Below are 20,108 nucleotides of genomic sequence, written 5' to 3' on the forward strand. Positions count from 1 at the left end.
AAATAGTGCAGAAATTATTTCACAGCCATTTTCACTGCACTTAAGTAACTTATAAGCCACCTATATGTCTACCTTCACTTGCTGAAGGTTAGGTGCAAAGTTACTAAGTATGAGGTCACCCTTGCACTAGCAAAGGTGCCCCCACATAGTTCAGGGCCATTTCCAGGGGCGTTGGGAGTGCGGAGACGCCATTACATGGGTATATTACATATAGGTCAATACCTATATGTAGCTTCACAATGGTAACCCCGAATATGGCCATGTAAGTTGTCTAAGATTATGGAATTGTCTCCCCATTCCAAATCTGGTATTGGGGAGCCAATTCCATTCATCCTGGGGGCTCCACTATGGACCCCCAGTAGTGCCAAACCAGCTCGCTGAGGCTTGCACTGCAGCTACAGCTGCTGCCACCTAACAGACAGGGTTCTGCCCTCCTGGGGTCTGAACAGCTCAGTCCCAGGAAGGCAGAACAAAGCATTCACTTTGGGAGCAGGGTGGTACACCCTCTCCCTTTGGAAATAGGTGTTACAGACTGGGAAGGGGTAGACTAAACCAGCCTCTGGAAATGCTTGGAAGGGCACAGAGGCAAATATGGTGCACCCCTTGCATAAGCCAGTCTGGACAAAGGAAAGGGGAGTGACCGCTCCCTTGTCCATCACCACCCCAGGGGTGGTGCCCAGAGTTCCTCCAGTGTGTCCCAGACTTCAGCCATCTTGCTTTGGCCTCTGAGTGGCCAGTGCCAGCAGGTGACATCAGAGACCCCTCCTGATAGGTCCATATCTGATAAGGTAGCCAATCCCCCTCTCAGGGCTATTTAGGGTTTCTCCTGTGGGTTCTCTTCAGATTCTACTTGCAAGTTTCCAGGAGGAATCCTCTGCAACTACTACTTCATCCTCTGACCTCAGATCAACCACAGCCTGCTCCAGGAACCACTGTAACAGAAACAAAGTATCCACAAGGGATACTTTCCTCTGCAACTTCAGCTCCAGCAAACAGCTGCAAGAGTTTCCACCAAAGAAATCCCCCAGGGGCTGAAGCAGTGGACGACAGGTTCTCTTGGACTCCTCTCCTGGTGACAAGCGTGCTCCTTGGGACACAGAGGGTGGACCCTATCGACATACTGTCCTGAGGTCCTGCTGTCCCATTTTGGAGGAGGTAAGACCTTGCCTTCCCCCAGAACGACAGTACCCCTGTGCACTGCGTCTTCTTCACCTCCTGAGGCCTTGCTGCACTATTTACAAAATTCCTTCACAGCCTGGCCCAGGTCCCCAGCACTCGATCCTGCGACGCTCAACTTGCTAAGTTGTTCTCCGGCGGCGTGGGACCTTCCTTTGTAGTGCTGCACCAACCACATTTTGCACCTCCTTTGTCCCCATGTCCTGGGGCTCCCATGGGTGCTATCTGGTGCTCTGAGGGCTCTCTGAAGTGCTGAGAGCCCCCTCTTACTCCTCATGCAGAGTTGAGGCCCCCAGGTCCCTCCTGGGTCCAGATAGTGCCTACTTGATGTAAAATGCAACTTTGCTGGACCCAAAGCTTGTTGGAGGAATCCAGCACCAAAACTAGCCTGCATCCAACTTTACGACGTGGGTCATCCATTGCATCACGCAGGAACCCGCTGACATCTTCCTAGGGTGCATTTCTGCTATCTTCGTCCAACTGGGAACTCTTCTTTTGCACCCTTTTCTGGGTTGGCAGGGGCTCCTGTCCTTCCTGGAACTTCTTTCGACTTCTGAACTTGGTCTCCTTCATTTGCAGGTCTTCAGGTCCAGGAATCCACCATTTGTTGTTTGCAGACTTGGTTGGTTCTTGCAATAACTCTAATCACGACTTGTAGTGTGTCCTAAGGAAACTTGCAGTACTCTACTCCTGCTTTTCTGGGCTCTGGGATGGGGTAATTTACTTACCTTTACTGTATTCTTACTCTCCCAGCAATTCTGCACACATTACATTTGTCTAGGGGGGGAATTCGTGATTAGCATTCCACTTTCTTAGTATATAGTTTGTGTTGCCCCTAGACCTATTTTCTCCCATTGCATTCTATAGCATTTCCTAATTTATGCACTATCCTATGTCAAATTACTTATCTCAGTTTGGTGTCTAGTGTATATATTGTGTATAATACTTACCTCCAGAAGGAGTATTGCCTCTAAGTTATTTTTGGCATTGTGTCACCCAAATAAATACCTTTATTTTTGGTAACACTGAGTATTATCTTTACTTGTGTATAAGTACTGTGTAACTATAAGTGGTATTGCAGGAGCTATGCATGTCTCTTAATTCAGCCTAAGCTGCTCTGCTATAGCTACCTCTATCAGTCTAATCTGCTAGAACACTAATGCATTTCACTAATAAGGGATAACTGGACCTGGTGTAAGGTGTAAGTACCCAAGGTACACACTACAAACCAGGCCAGCCTCCTACATCACTGACTTCAGTTATCTCACTTACTGATATTCACTCATGCATACTTTCATTAACTTCCACTTCAGCAGCACACACTCAGTATCACTCACAAACATACTCACACTTACCAAATCTCTCTTTCTCTTTCACGTACTCACATTCAATCTTAAATACTAACAACTTGACAGAACAATTTTACTTTTTTTTTTTAACTTACCTTGACTATATTGGTGACTTCAGGGCAAAAATCCTGCACTGGACAGAGAACAAGGCATGGTAAAAATGGTAAAAATGGAAATCAAAACAAGGCAGCAGAGGCACCAGGAAAATTCTGCCTAACAGGAATCCAAGCCCCACCAGAATCCTGGACATGACTACGGACCTTGCTCCTGCTGCTGTATGAGTATTTTTCTTGGGAACAGGGTAGCACCGATGTGAACCCTGATGGTCACATATTAAAACATGTGCTGCACTCAGTTGCGACTGGGCAAAGTGGTGGGGCGGGGAAGGGGAAACACGCTCAGAACAGTGTTTTGATTGGCTGGAGCACCCTCACTCAGCGCCCCAACGCAGACTGGAGCCTGAGACGGCTCTCTCCAACTCGGCAGCACAGTGCTGGATTGGAGAGATCCCTTGTGCGCATGGGTGCTTGGCAGTCACTAGACAGCAGGCCAAACATACATGCCCACTGAAGGGCGTGCTATGTGCACTCCCCTCACTGCTCGTCACCCCATGGCCCATCCTTTTAAGAGTAAAATGGCAATAAACACTGTTTATTATTGTTTCATTTTGAAAGGTTTGCAGCTCCTGCTGCTGCTGGTGGGGTCGACGCTCCTCCACCATAGCGGACGAGCCACCCCTGACTACATTGCCAGTTGCCCAAATGTATGTCAGTTAAATATGTATGATTGCGCCTTTGAGAGAGAACTACAGTTGAATTATGCCACTCACTCATGTGCACTTCAAACATCCACCTACAGATTGCCATTCTGCAAATGGTTTGTGGCTCAGCACCTCTGCACCCCTTAGTAGTGCTCTTGTCTTTCGGAGTATGGATAGGCTGAGAGGGCTGACTGCTCTGGCAGTGAACATGAAAACAAGAAAGCTGTGTTTTCATGAGCACTACTAAATTAAATAAAACAGCAGTGAGAAGAGGTAAAGGTCAATTTTGGTGGCTCATAAGTAGCAACTCTGCACCCTAATGATGCAACACCAACGTCCTGCTCCGCATCTACCTCAGAAGGCTGATGTGTACTGTGTAGGAAGTTCCCATTTTTGTATTTCTTTCCCCTGTGCTGAGATGTATGTCTCTGTTAGTACACCGGAAGCCTGCCATCCAGGCCTGTATGCCTGTCTTCTCGCCCCAAATTGCTATGTCAACTTGGTGATTACCTGATTGGCAAGACTTTACTCCCTTATAAGTTTCTAGTAGATGATACCTAAGGTACCCAGGGTATAGGTAGTAATGGGGTCCTCAGGGCTGCAGCACAAGTTTGTGCCACCCTCGGTGACCCTCCCAGAGTATTGGTGGTAGACCTGCCATTGAAGACTCCCAGAGCGTGCAAGCTGCTCAAGTTCATCTGTGCCCTCACCAAGAGCAGCACAGTCCAATGCACTGCTATACATATATATATATATATATATATATATATATGTATATATATATATATATATATATATATATATATATATATATATATATATATATATATATATATGTATATATGTCAAACACTTCTAATGTAGGCCTCTATGACCCAGGCGGCAGGGTGCATTATGTTTAAGGTACGGACATATACGCACAAGCTTCTATGTCTCTATAGCATCCTTTTTATTAATGTGCACTATAAGGGCAGATCGGTCCATAGAATAAGATGAGACTAGCTCAATTATGGTACCGCCTAGATATGTTGAGTTTGGTGTAAAACAACTTACCTCTCTTCCCAACATGAATCTTGTGTCAAGGGACAGCTGGCATGCACCCAGGTGGCACACTAGAAGCTGTCTATGTGTTTGCATTTCCTTTGAGCTCTGGCTGAGCAACCCATGTTTTTTCCCATGCTTGCTGCTGCCAAGACAGAGTTATGACCTCTTGCCATGCTGCCTGGGCATTCCCAAGGGTCAGAACAAGGGGCTGAGGCAGGAAGGAGGGCACACCTCCTCCTGCCCCTTAGCGGGGCTACTGAATAAAGCCATCAGGGCAGTGAGCTTCAAATGCTTCATCACCCCTGATCGCCATCAGCACTGTCCTCAGTGTGGAAACAGCCCTCACCCTACCCCCAGGCACATTTGCTCCTGGAGAGGAAGGAAATTAGGTGTGCAGGACTGTGCACACTCTCAGTAGGCTGACTACACATGAAGAGTGAGCTGCTCAGTCTGTGCATTAAAATGTGGTTTCTGCTATCTCTTAGGAGTGAAGAATAGACGTTCTGGGTAGCTAAAGGTTACCCGTCCTACTGGAATTGGTCACCTCAGGGGTGGATTAGCTATAGGGGTATCGGCCCATTGGCCACAAGTATCCACACATCTAACTCCTCTAAATCCAGAATTTAAGGGATCCCCCTGACACTATTACCTCAGCTCTGACAAACCAACTTTAAAGAAGGACAAAAAGAAGCTATGCATCACAGACAACTGGATTCTGCCCACTGCACCAAGGCAAAAGAGGGATACTCTGTCCATGAGGCAACAGACTGGGAACTGCATGATTGATTCTTTTCCTGAAGCTCATCATTTCCAACTAGAGGGACCCTTGTGGAAGCCAGGAGCACCATCAAAGTCTCATGGCCTGGTGGCACCCGTCCCCTGCAAACTGCAGGTAAAAACATTTGCAGGATCCAAAGTCTCACTGACCATCAGGCCCAGCATGGGATCATTGAAAACCAGGTAGTCCTGTGTCTTCTGGGAGTTATTGTCCCACCTGCCTTCATGTTGTAGACCACTACACTGCTCCCTCTGACTCTGGGAAGTTCCCAAAGGATCTCTGCCCCCTTAATGATGCCAAGGCTTGTTGCCTGCCAGACCGGTAAGTAACCCTCACACTCAACATTGCCAGAGCAGGGCACAGCATGCAGCCTACATTTGACATCTGCATCCCAGTCCCAGCTGACATTTTAGTATCCTCTTGCCAGCTCCGCCATGTAGGTGGTAAAGCAAGAATCAGCATGAGTCCCATTCAGCACCACTGACAGCCAGGAGAACTCTGAATCCGGGCCCCCTGACCAGGTAGAATTGAAGTGACTGTTGTCCTCTAGTCCCAGGACCCCAACATCTTTGACTCTGCAAGGGTTCCCTGCAGCTCAACCTCCAAGTGGCCCTTTATAACCAGTGGCTCCCTGCCTTGTCTTCAATGCAAGATACATTTGGCACCATGGACAGCCAGGACAACTCTGCACCCGGACACCATGGGCCAGGTGATCTGGTCCTACGGACTGCACTAACTGACCTCTGTAAGGGTTACAAGCAACTGGCTTTCTAAGGGCATTTTTGCAACCAGGGATATTTCTCCTATAGACTTCAATTCAACATTTAAATACCAGTACTGCTAACATTTCACATGACTTCTGAAGTCTATAAATCTGGTTATAGTTCTGTTAATTTTGGTGTCTAAATTAAGATATAAAACGCTATATTTATATTTTTATAAATTGGATTTCTTTTGAGTCATTTCAATTACTTATCATGCATGTTGGTGCTGTGAGATGCTTAACACATGTTCCTCTAAGAAAAGTCTGACTGCTCTTTGCCGCACTACCAGCAGTTTTTGCTAAGGATTTACTAGCATGAATCCATGGACCATCTTTGGGGGATTGTGAGAGTATTACACAGTGAGGACTAATCCCCCACACCACATAATACTGTTGTTTTTCTACACATATTAACAGTTATTCTTGGTTTAATGGATGGCAAAGATGGTATGTGGAGGGATGGGAGACACCCATGAGAACAATTGGGTCCTGACATGCTAAAGACATTTTTTGACATATACAGCAACCATGATATATGAGTTGCATAAATGAAACAATTCTGCTACTAGTATAGTTTATGTAATTTGTAGTATAAACAGAGCACACATCGCAAAAAACTGGCAATGGCACGCTGGGTGTAATATTTACGAATATGGGCACCCCATGGCAAATTTACTACTGTGAAACATGGGGTGACACTAGAATGCCATGAAAGTGCTGGAATGATTTTTCAGTGATATCCAGAGTCTATGGCCTTTTTTTAAAATTCATGTGAAGATTAAGGTGTAAAATGCAGTATTTGAACCCAGCTTTTCAAATGTTTCCCAGAGTCAATCACCCTAACTCAAATAAGTACAGTTTTCTTGCTACCCTTGAATTAGGAGTTATCATCCATTACTTCCAAATATGACAAGCCACCACTATATTGCACTGGCTGTAGAGCAGGATTCTGTGCCTGCTTGTTTTCATATTGATCATCATCATCCTAATCTCCTCCTTCTCATCATGTTGCATCAAGTTCTCAACACACTATAGTCGCACAAGATTATGGCTAATCTCAACTTGGCATAAGATGCACTGTCATTTAATGAAGAATGGCATAATGTAGCAACTGCTGCCAAAGGTATTGGCAAATACAGCTTTGATCCCTACTCCTGTACATTGAGAGATGGGTTTTTGGGGTATTGTACCATCTTCCTCAACTCAGGGAGCCTCAACTCTACAAACATATATATCTGAGGTTTGGAACAAATAACACAACATCCTGGCATGCAATATTATGAATGTTTGTTATGGAAGAGGTGCCCCCATCACACAGTATGAGTCACTGGGGCTGTGTCAGAGATCTTTGTTTTACTGGAGGAGATCAGTAAAGTCCTCATGTGGTGGGTGTGGTGAAATTCCAAGGCGGGGTCATAGGTAAATTTAAATATTGTAGGGATGAACTTAATTAAGAAAGCTTCTAAGTCATCTTTCCAGCTTCTTCTGGTACTTCTGAAATCTGTACATTGACTCTATGGCTGAAGTCTTCAAGATCAACAACCTTTTTGCAAAGTTGTAAAAGCACACAACCCCCATCCAGCACCTCTACCTCCATTTTGGTAAGCTGTGCCTTGAAGGCAGTGAATTCTCTCCTAAACGATTGTACTTTCATGGTTGTAGCTTTTACAGTCATATTCACTGAACCAATAGCTATCTTAAAGTCCGCAAGGTCTTTCCGTAGGATGACAAGAGCTGCATCCATGAACTTTAGCATAGACAAGATGCTTAAAGGCTGAGAGATCATCTGTGGGTGGATGGCAATTTTTCTGAAAAAATAAGCTGTTGCACATGTTTATTTTGTGGCATAAATCTCCATGGGAGGGGTAGCGCCCATCCAGAAGTCCAAAATGGAGACAAGTTATACTCAAGAGAGTTCAAAGTCACTGGTCATGTGCCATTGCACTGCTGTCACCTGGGAATGTCTCATGTGCATAAGGGCAGGTGATTGAATTATATGCATATTGTGTGGATGCAGAGTACAGAATCTAGCGAAGGAGACAAAGAAATTACAAATGGGTGGTTTGGTCCTGTGCTACCCTATGAGCGGGTGTGATCTTGGTATGGTCAGGTTAAACAAGTACCTGCTTCCTATTCTGAAGAAGCATGTTGTGACCACTTCATGCACTGAGAGACGCTCTCCATTCCAAGATGAACACCGGTAAGCAAGTCACCAGTCCTCCCTTCATGTCAGTTCCAGCCAGTGGTCGTGTTGGTACTCTCCATAATAAAATAACCCAGTGGCTGCAGGCAGTGTCTAGCAGGGCACACCAGAATGCTGATGGTCACTCTTGGTGTCTCAGTGCCTCCCAGGTTTACCCCACTTTTCTCAGTGCTGCCAGTCGACATTTAGGACTGGAGCCAGGAAGTATGGGAGTCACTGAACAGGTGGAGAGGGTATCAGAGTACACCATCAGAGAAGATAGATGAATTAGGATGAGAACAAGCATGGCAGAGGGATTCCACCTGCCAGTCTCGTGCCAACCAGGAACAGCACACACCTAAACCTACCATAGTAAGTGCAGCTTTCTGTGCTCAACTACCTCATTGTAAGAGAGGTGTGCGCACATTATTTATTGCTCTAGGAAGCAGTTATAGATGTTTGAACTCCAGTAGGCTGGGCTGATGCAATTGCACCCCTAAGCACTCTGTGATCAATCAATCAATCAATCAATCAAAGCATTTGTAAAGTGTACTACTCACCCTTGAGGGTCTCAAGGCGTTGATGGGGGGAGGGGCTGCTACTGATCGAACAGCCAAGTCTTGAGCTGTCTCCTGAAGGTAAGTAGGTCCTGTGTCTGTCGTAGGTGAGTTGGAAGAGTGTTCCATGTCTTGGCAGCGAGGTGGGAGAACGATCTGTGACTGGTGGTCGCTCTGTGGATGCGTGGGACGGTGGCAAGAACAAGGTTAGCGGATCAAAGCCATCAGGTCTGGGTGTAGTAGAGCCGTCTGTTGAGGTATTCTGGTCCATTGTTGTGTAGTGCCTTATGATCATGGGTGAGGAGTTTGAATGTGATTCTCTTGTTGATGGAGAGCCAGTGCAGGTGTCTCAGGTGGGCTGTGATGTGGCTGTGGCAGGGGATGTCCAGGATGAGGCATGCAGAGGCATTCTGTATGCATTGCAGTCTTTTCTGGAGCTTGGCCATTGTACCTGCGTAGAGGGCATTGCCGTAGTCCAGTTTGCTACCTACGATGGATTGGGTAACCGTCCTGGTTTGAGTGGGGATCCATTTGTAAATCTTCTGAAGCATGCAGAGGGTTTCGAGGCAGGAGGAAGAGACAGCGTTGACTTGCTGGGTCATTGATAGTGATGAGTCCAGGATGAATCCCAGGTTAGGTGTGTAGTCGGTGGGTGTTGATGCGGTTCCCAGTGTGGCAGGCCACCAGCAGTCGTCCCATACTTAGTGGGTGGAGTGGAGGATGAGCACCTCAGTTGTGTCAGAATTCAGTTTCAGGCAGCTGTTCTTCATCCATTCGGCGATGGCTTTCATTCCTTCGTGGAGGTTGATTTTGGTGGTGGCGGGATCCTTGGTGAGGGAGAGGATCAGCTGGGTGTCATTGGCGTGTGAGACAACGTTGAGGTTGTGAGATCGGGCAATGTTTGCGAGCGGCACTATGTAGATATTAAAGAGGGTCAGGCTGAGGGACGATCCCCGGGGTACGCCGCAGATGATTTTGGTGGCTTCAGAGTGGACTGGAGGGAGGCAGACTCTCTGAGTTCTGCTGGTGAGGAAGGAGGTGATCCAGTCCAGGGCTCTGTTGCGGATCCCTGCATCATTGAGGAATGTGCGTAGGGTGTGGTGGCAGACGGTGTTGAATGCGGCAGAGAGGTCCAGGAGGATGAGGGCCGCGGTGTCGCCGTTGTCAAGTATGGTCCTGATATCGTTCGTGGCAGCAATGAGGGCGGTTTCGGTGCTGTGGTTGCTGCAGAATCTGGATTGAGATGGGTCCAGAGTGTTTTTCTCCTCAAGGAAACGGGTCAGTTGTTTGTTGACAATGTTCTCGATTACTTTTGCCACGAAGGGGAGCAGGGAGATGGGCCAGAAGTTCTTGAGGTCCTTTAGGTCGGCCTTGGGTTTCTTGAGGAGGGCGTTGATCTCGGCGTGTTTCCAGCTCTCTGGGAAGGTGGTGGTCTCGAAGGAACTGTTGACGATCTAGAGTTGGGGTGAGATGACAGAGTTTGCTTTGTTGAAGACGTGGTGAGGGTAGGGGTCAGATGGTGAGCCACAGTGGATGAAGTTCATGGTTTTGATGGTGTTGTCATTCTTGATGTGGGTCCAGAAGAGCAGGAGGCTGGTAGGCGGTGAGTCAGGGTGTCAGTGGTTGAGAGGGGTCTTGGTATTGAAGCTGTCATGGATGTCTGCAATCTTGCGGTAGAAGAAGGTGTCTAGGGAGTCGCAGAGGTCTTGTGATGGAGGGATGTCGTTGATGTTGGATTCGGGGTTGGAGAGTTACTTCACGATGTTGAAGAGCTCCCTGTAGCTGTGCGCATTGTTGTCGATGGGTTCTTTGAAGGCGGTTCTTTTGGCGGTTCAGATGAGTTGGTGGTGTCTGCGGATGGTGTTCTTGAAGGCTGTGTGTTTGTCTGATGTCTGTTCTTGGTGACTCTTTTTCTCGAGTCTCTGGCATTTTTGCTTGGATTCTTGGAGGTCAGCAGTGAACTAAAAGGCCTTTCTGTTGGTGCGTCTGTTAGAGGGTTTCTTCATCGGGCGAAAGTGTTGGCACAGTTGTTGATCCATTGCCTGAAGTTGCGGGCTTTTGTGTTGGTGTCGGCAGTGTCAATGGGTGGGTTCCGGGAGAGGGAGGGGATCAGCTGGTCTTCGGTGATTTTGTTCCATCTGCGGAGGGGAATCCATTGTGGGAGATGGTGTGTTGTGGGTTTCTTGAAGGAGAAGTGGATTTATTAAGTGTTGTTTGATGCATGCTTGAAGACTGCATCACTAGCACACACCACCTCCCCAGGAGTGAGCCTTAGTCTCTTCTGTCTTGCCACCCTAAGAGAGTCATCTTCTAAAGGGATACTTGGTTCCTAGTAAAAGTAAGATTTGAGCCTTATCACTTGTGGCAGCTGCACATACTCCCCTATATTTAACGTAATGTCCCAGTGATTACCCCATGCCTATTATTCTTAATACTTATAAATTATATCTAGTCAATTTATCACATATTCTTAATCCAACTTTTCAAAGCTGTCTGAAAATCCTTTTAACCAATGACTGATTGTCAGAATTAAATCAATGAGTTTTTTCATAGGTGTTCTGATCCTCCATATCCATTTCAGAAGTCACAATAAAATTGAGATGCAACTTAACTAGATATTTATCATCCCATTCTACCGTAATGGCATCTAGGCAGATTTTAGGACAGCCCAAGGGAAAAGAGTTTACTGTTTTATATTGCTCTGCAAGACAAGTAACAGGCCAGGTTTGTCATGTCATACCTCAAATCGGAACAATGTATTTCCCAATTCTGTAGTTATGACCCCCTTTCTTTGTTAGAATATGTGTTTTATGGAATACTCAGCACTGCACTTTAGAGTAACTTAGGAAGTTCCTTACATAGGAACCTCTGGATGTTCCTTAGGCCTCTAGACCCAACCCCATCTTTAACAATATAAAATCCCTCCCTGATTTTTTCCTTAGTTCCTCCTCCTCCTTCTTGGACCACAAGAATCTGAAGAATTTTCCTTAGCCCACCATTTGTCAGAACGCGTTAGACCCCCCGGAGCCTCGAACATATCTGGCCATCCCAGAGCAAAGGCTACTTTTCCTATATACATCAACCAGGGAATATCCTTCGCATGATCACATGCCATGCAGTCCTGCAGGATATATCTTTTAAATGAGGCAAACTCATTAGTCCAAATAGAGATCCATAGCATGAAAGGAGAAATCTTGATGGTATCTTCTATAAAATCTAGATCCAATTCAGCATGCAGACAAAAGGCAGAGGTATTTTGACCAACTCCTAACAGCCTTCTGCAGAAGTGATTTTCCTCTATCGCAGGGGCCCTATTTTCCATATAACCCCAAAGTGGAGCCCCATACATCAAGACTAGGAGACATTATAGCTCTGGACGCAATTAAGGCTTTGATAGAGTCAACTGTAATTATCTAAAAATGGTTCTTGAATGTAATAATCTGGGTGCCAAATTTTGCTGTGCAATTCGATTCATCTATCAGGCACCAGTGGCCACAGTCCTGGTAAATGAGAAGCTAACTGACAGCTTCAGTATCACAAGGGGTACTAGACAGGATTGTCCTCTTTCTCCCTTGTTGTTTGACTTGTATATAGAGCCCTTGGCTAGCAGGATTAGGCAGGAGCCTAGAATTTCCCCCTTTAGTAGTAAAGGGTGGTTGAAGAAAGTTGCTTTGTTTGCTGATGACCTCTTAGTCTATACTTCGAACTTATCTACAGCTTTACCTACTCTATTGGACATTGCAGAGGAATTTGGAAAGATCTTGGGTTATAATGTTAATCCTGAAAAGACTGAGATAATGACGTGGAACTTGAAGGCCGATAATTGACGTTCTACTAACTCAATGAGGTATTTAGGACTATCAGTTGTCCAGAATGTGGAACGCATACCAGCGGTAAACATAAGGTCTATTGTAACAGAGTGCACTAAGTTAATGTTAGGTCGGTTACAGCTTCCACTTACAGTTATTGGGAGGGTCAATTTGGTTAAAATGATAATTTTGCTGAAGTTGAACTTTCTCTGCAACTATATTCCATTACACATGGATAAAAAACTCTTGACCATGTTTCAACAGAAAATAAACTCCTTTATTTGGGCGCAAAAGTGCCCCATGATTGCATGGAAGAAACTGCGCAGAAGAAAACAGAAGTGGGGTCTTACTCACCCAGACATACATTATTATGCATGGGCGTTACATCTTAAAAATGTTAGAATGTTATTTTCCTCCCTGGATCATTCAGCAGTCATATAAATGTTTAGTTCTATGGTGGCTACGGAAAAAGGCACAGTGAAATATTTCTTATCCAAGTCCAGCGACCCTAAATTCTTCAAGAAAGTGAGATTGAAGATACAACAGGATGAGGCTAAGGTTTGGTTTAAGTTGCGGCAAGTGGCAAAAATAGGTATAGTCAATGGGCTCTGGTTTGGGACTCCCCGGAAACCCCCAAATGTTTAACGGATTTATTGGCTTTGACTCTCAAGAATGCGGGGATTGAATTTTGGGGGGATTTAATTAGGGAGGGGTCTTTGTTATCCTGGGAAGACCTTACGGAGCGAACAAAAGGGACTTTCTCAAGGTTGAAGTATATTCAACTAAGAAATTGGACACAAAGGGTCACAGTTAGTCTGGGGTCTGGAAACCAGTTAGAGGATAGATTAATTAAGGACCATTGGAGATTACAGAAGGTTTCAAGTTGGAATTGGGGCAACTTGGATGCCCTGGATGGTGATTTTAAGTTGCCTGTCTCTCTTTGGGGGAGTGATGCCTTCGGATCAGGTACAACTATGGTGAGGATCATCAATGTGAATGGTATTTAAGGCAATTAAACCTGTATCATTGAGGAGAAATCATCTTTATACTTTGCATAGGGCTTTTTTCTCTGCTGGTAAACTATCTAAGATGAGAGGGAGGGAGGAAGTCAATTGTGCAAAATGCGGCTTACTGAGCGCATCCGATACCCATATGTTTTTTTAATGTACGGTGATATTCTGTTTTTGGAAAAGAATATGCAAAACGATCTCAAGTATTCTTAAGCAATGCATTTGTCCGACAATGCATTTGAGGGTGAAGTAAGTAGTAGAGTAATAAGGACAGTGCTGTTCTATGCAATACTTTTGGCCAAGAGGGAAATCTGCCAAAAATGGGTATCAGTTCATTCCCCTTCCTATATAGATTGGCTTGATGCCCTGGTTGTTACATCTAAATTGGATGTGGAGGCGAATAAATCAAATAAGGAAAAGAAAGTCAAAATATGGGCACGGTTGTGGGAATGGAGGGACACCGCAGAGTAATATACGATTCCGTTGTATTAATATCTTTACGTCCTATGATTAGTGGCCAGACCACTCTCTTACCTTGGATGCAGACGTGCGCCAAGGCTTGAGTGAGAGAGACCTAGGCTCCCTGGCATTTGTCATCTCCATGTACGAGAGATCCGGGTAGGGTGATATGGAGTTGATTGGAAGTCAGAGGTGTATGAGGACAAACAAAAAAGACTAGGAGACATTTGCGCCTATAAACTTCAAGCAAGGGCTTAATAGGTTTATTCCCCTCCCTTGTGGCAAACTCAAATGTAGCACGAACTGTTGCATTAAAAAGAACCCCTTTCCTGGAAATACAAGATTTCCAGGTGCCCTTGTCATCAAAATTAACCCCGAAATAGGGGAATTCCTGAACCTTGCTGATTACTTGCTCAATTATCTTCAGCCCCCACCACTGTGCTCAGTGGTTTCCCATACACCATAAAGTATGATTTATTGCTGTTTATCTCTAGGTCTAAAGCTGACATAAAACTTTCATAAGCTCTAACTAGCTCACGAAGGCCATTCATAGTGCGGGCCATGAGCACTGCATCATCCGCATAAATCAATACCGGGACACTCTTACCATTAATTTTGGGAGCATCCCTACATCGTTCAACTAAAAAGTCAAACAACCCATTTGTGTACAGAAGAAAAAGGGTAGGAGCCAGTACACACCCCTGACGCACACCCCTATTAAGGTAAAAAGCGTCTGAGCATTCTCCGTTTATCCCATCCCTCACATTTGCCTTGGTTCCTAGGTGGAGGTACCAAAGCAGCTCCACAATTTGGGGATCTATACCCAACCGGAATAGCCTCTCCTACAACTTACTCTGATTGACCTTATCAAAGGCACAACTAAGATCAATGAAAGCAAGGTATAGAATGCCCTTCTTGGCTTGTGTGTATTTCCCTATCACCATCAGCAGGTTTAGACACTGTTCCAGGGTACCAAGCCCTTCCCTAAAACCGTATTGCACCCAGCTCAAAATTACATTTTCAGCCATCCAAACTTCAATGCGTCTTAAGATAATCTGGCCCAAAATTTTGGCCAAATAATCAAGAAGAGAAATTGGGCAATAAGATTTGGGATCATTTCGGTCCCCTTTTTTATACACAGGACACAATATAAGCCAATCTCCAAGTGGCAGGAATTCCCACACTAACAGCTGCATTAAGGACATTGAGCAAGATGGATACCCATAGCTGGGGACAAGATTTATAGAGATCCATTGGGATTGTATCCAGGCCCGGAGCTGTATTACTGGCGCTGCCATGGAGCGCCTCCCTTACTTCTTGTAGTGTAAACCTGATAGCTAAATTGGGATGATCATCGTATTGTTTAACCAATTTATCTCCCAAAGAACTCCCCTGAAAGATTCTACAGAAATGTCTCAACCAAGCTAGGGGGGCAATATAACAGCCCAGGCCCTTAGAAGTTTCTGATTCAATAAGTCCCCTGTTTACAACCTTCCAAAACAGGCCAAGATTCTTATGATCTACTGCACGTTCCAATTCCCACCAAGGTAGCTCCTTGAGCTTTAACTTTCTTGCCCTCAGGACAGTTTTATACTGGGCCCTTTAATTTCTAACATGTTCCTTGTCTCTAGGGTGCTCATTTAAGGCCTTCCTCAGAGATTTCTTAGCCTCATAACAGGGCTTACTAAACCATCCAACCTTATACTTACAGGAGGACTGAGCAGCTACAAACAAGCAATCTTTAAAAGCTACGTGCACTCTAAGCATAGCATCCATAACTTCCCCTGGACTGGGAGTTTCTGCCAGAAGTATACCTGTAAATAAGTTTAAGTTGTCACCCACCACCCTTCCTACTACTTGCTGGATATTTACTTGTTTCCAACTAAGTCTCCTACCTTGATCTTTTGCCCTCACCGAAACTGGCCCTCCCCATCCTGGTTTGCATAAAACCTCAGGGAAATTGAATAAAGCCGTGAGGGGGCTATGGTCACTAAAAGTGCTTCTCTACCACCTAAAGATGGGGACACACAGATATAATCAATTGTTGTGTTAACTCGTCCTTCTATGTTAGTTTATACACATTAAGACTCGTTTTAGGCCAATGAATCTTGTGACCCAGTGGTGAGACACCGTACTAATCAATATGTCAAGCAATAAATCAATAATGTCATCAATGTTTACCACCACAATGCACTTTACTTTAGATAAAGACATTAATCAAATTGTCAGCGCAACCATGACCTTTCAGCCATGAATAACCACACCTTTGATTGAATTTTATGAATTTTATTCCCTATTGATTACAATCTACGAACAGATGAGTTAATCTCAATACCAGGAAGCATAAGAGCATAGTCACAATATGGCAACTGTGATAAGATTTCATTAATGCAAGAATCATAAACATAAGAACATAGCACGGCGTGAACATAGATCAGAACAGAGTGAATGTCATACATGTCTCAGTTCAGCAAAGCGTAACGTCAGTCATTTGTCTATTTGCGTCAGTTGAAATGGACTCCTGTCCTAACCACTAATTAGCATCAGCATGTTGGGCTTCATGCAAAAAACATTTAAAACACCAATTTAGAACTGTGTAACTATGGTCTCTATCAAAATGAGCAGTTGGTACCTACAAAGGAAAAGCAAACAGACAAATTACAAATTGCATTGTCATAATTACCCTCCAAAGATTAGGTCAGCACACAGGATCAGTCTTCATCTTCAGGACATCAGTCAAAACGCCATCAGTCTAAACTTTGTCTTGAGGACAGGGGACACTTCCCTCATAAGGAGGAGAAGTGTATAGGGACAGTCTATGGGTGTGGATGGTTTAATAAGTCTCAAAGTCACCTAACAGAGTGACAGAGTTCCTGGATAAAATCAATTGCATTCCCTACCTAGTTCTCTCGACCCTTCTGTGACATGGGTTTTTATCCCTTTCCCGTAATACCTTCCCCCAAAATTCTATTGGACATTTGCTATACCCCACTATCTTTAACCTATCAAATTATACATTAGGTAATTCAAACTGTCACCCCACGATAATTTATAACATTTTGATTGGTCTTCATAATTGACGTCTACCATTGGTGTACACAACTCACAGGGAACAGCCCTATGCATGATTCCATGCACTACCAGTTACAATGCTAGTCACCAGCCCATGGGGTATTATGCCTAACACCATCAGCTGCACATCTGAAACAAACAGGGCCCTGACCAGTAGTAGATGTCCACTAACACTATTGGGGTTGGAGTGCTTCAGGGCCTGCCCAATGAGGGACCTACCCTGCCATTATTACCCTGGCCTAGGGGCACCCACAGTCCACATCCCCACCCAGCTAAAACCTTGATGTGCGCTAAGTCATGAATCTGAATTTGTACTCACCCCTTTGTGGCTGCTGTGATGCCGTCAAGCGCCCATCTGGAGGAAAGTACCATCTTGCCTGGCATGTTACCCCCATTTTTACTTGTGTGTCAGTTTGTTTTCCTGTCTCACTGGGATCCTGCTTGCCAGGACCCCAGTGCTCATAGTTTGTGGCCTGAATGTGTTCCCTGTGAGGTGCCTAACTGTGTCACTGAGGCTCTGCTAACCAGAACCTCAGTGCTTATGCTCTCTCTTTTAAATTGGCCCTGCAGGCTAGTGACCATTTTCACCAATTCTGATTGGCTCACTGGAACGCCCTCATAATTCCCTAGTATATGGTACCCTGGTACCCAGGGTAGTGGGGTTCCAGGAGATCCCTATGGGCTGCAACATTTCTTTTGCCACCCATAGGGAGCTCAGACAATTCTTACACAGGACTGCCACTGCAGCCTGAGTGAAATAACGTCCACGTTATTTCACAGCCATTTTACACTGCACTTAAGTAACTTATAAGTCCCCTATATGTCTAACCCTCACCTAGTGAAGGTTAGGTGCAAAGTTACTAAGTGTGAAGGCACACTGGCACTAGCCAAGGTGCCCCTACATAGTTCAGGGCAATTTCCCCGGACTTTGTGAGTGCGGGGACACCATTAGACGCGTGCACTACATATAGGTCAATACCTATATGTAGCTTCACAATGGTAACTCCGAATATGGCCATGTAACATGTCTAAGATCATGGAATTGTCCCCCCATACCAAATCTGGTATTGGGGTGCCAATCCCATGCATCCACAGGGCTCTAGCATGGACCCCAGGTACTGCAAAAGTAGCTCCCTGGGGTTTTCACTGCAGCTACCGCTGCTGCCAACCCACAGACAGGTTTCTGCCCTCCTGGGGTCTGGGCAACCCAGTCCCAGGAAGGCAGAACAAAGAATTTCCTCTGAGAGAGGGTGTTACACCCTCTCCCTTTGGAAATAGCTGTTAAGGGCTGGGGAGGAGTAGCCTCCCCCAGCCTCTGGAAATGCTTTGAAGGGCACAGATGGTGCCCTCTTTGCATAAGCCAGTCTACACCGGTTCAGGGATCCCCCAACCCTTGTTCTGGCGCGAAACTGGACAAAGGAAAGGGGAGTGACCACTCCCCTGTCCATCACCACCCCAGGGGTGGTGCCCAGAGCTCCTCCAGCGTGTCCCAGACCTCTGCCATCTTGACTGCAGAGGTTTGAGGGCACAATGGAGGCCTCTAAGTGGCCAGTGCCAGCAGGTGACATCAGAGACCCCTCCTGATAGGTGCTTACCTGATTAGGTGGCCAATCCTCCTCTGAGGGCTATTTATGGTCTCTCCTGCGGGTTTCTCGTCAGATACCGAATGCAAGAGCTCACCAGAGTTCGTCTGCATCTCTCTCTTCGACTTCTGCCAAGGATGGACCGCTGACTGCTCCAGGTGACCTGCAAAACCGCAACAAAGTAGCAAGACGACTACCAGCAACATTGTAGCGCCTAATCCTGCTGGCTTTCTCAACTGTTTCCTGGTGGTGCATGCTCTGAGGGCTGTCTGCCTTCACCCTGAACTGGAAGCCAAGAACAAATCTCCCATGGGCCGACGGAATCATCCCCCTGCTAACGCAGGCACTAAGCTTCTGCTTCACTGGTCATCTCGATCCCTTCTTATCTCGACGAGCCTGGTCCCTGGAACACAGGAGCTGGATCCAAGTGACCCCGACAGTCCAGTAGCCCTTCTGTCCAAATTTCGTGGAGGTAAGTCCTTGCCTCCCCACGCCAGATAGTAATCATGTGTACTGTGTGAACTGCAGCTGCTAGGGCTTCTGTGCACTTTTGCAAGGAATCCTTCATGCACAGTATGTCCCAGGTCCCCAACACTCCATCCTGCACTGCTCAACTCGCTGAGTTGAACACCGACTTCGTGGGACCCTCTTTTGTAGTGTTGAGACAACTGCTGTGCTCAGATTTCTTGAACCCCTGTTCAAGTGCTTCTGTGGGTGCTGCCTGCTTCTGTGTGGGCTCTCTGCATTGCTGAGCATCCCCTCTGTCTCCTCCTCCAAGGGGCGACCTCCTGGACCTTCCTGGGCCCGGACAGCACCCATTTTCTTTCACCACAACCCTTGCAGCTAGCAAGGCTAGTTTGCAGTCTTTCTGCGTAGAAACAACTCTGCATCCTCCAGCACGCCATGGGACATCTTCTGTGCAAAGGAGAAGTTCCTGGCATCTTCTGTTGTTGCAGAATCTTCAGCTTCTTCCACCCAGAGTCAGCCATTTTGCACCTTCATCCGGGGTTTAGTGGGTTCCTGTCCCATCTGGACACTTTCGTGACTCTTGGACTTGGTCCCCTTCCTTTACAGGTCCTCAGGTCCAGGAATCCATCTTCAGTGCTTTGCAGTTAGTTGTTGTCTTTGCAGAATCCCCTATCACGACTTTAGTGTGTTTCTGGGGAAGTAGGGTCACTTTACTCCTACTTTTCAGGGTCTTGGGGTGGGGTATTTTGGACACCCTTAGGGCCATATTTATACTTTTTGACGCAAAATTGCGCTAACGCAATTTTGCGTCAAAAAAATTTGCGCCGTCTAACGCCATTTGGATGCGCCATGCGGGCGTCAAATTTATACTTTGACGTACGGCGGCGCAACCAACAGGTGGGAGTCATTATTTCGTGACGCAGACAGCGTCGGTCTGTCGTAAAGGAAACCAACGTAAATGCGACGCACATCACTGTGGGTCGATTTACGACAGCGCAATCGTGAAAACGCCGTTTTTTTTCACGCAATTGCGTCACATTTTTGCGCGAAAACTGCCCTTTCAGGAGAGGAGACCCAAAATGGATCCTAGATGCCCCA

Source organism: Pleurodeles waltl, chromosome 2_1 (genome assembly GCF_031143425.1).
Source record: "Pleurodeles waltl isolate 20211129_DDA chromosome 2_1, aPleWal1.hap1.20221129, whole genome shotgun sequence".
Lineage (NCBI taxonomy): Eukaryota > Metazoa > Chordata > Amphibia > Caudata > Salamandridae > Pleurodeles > Pleurodeles waltl.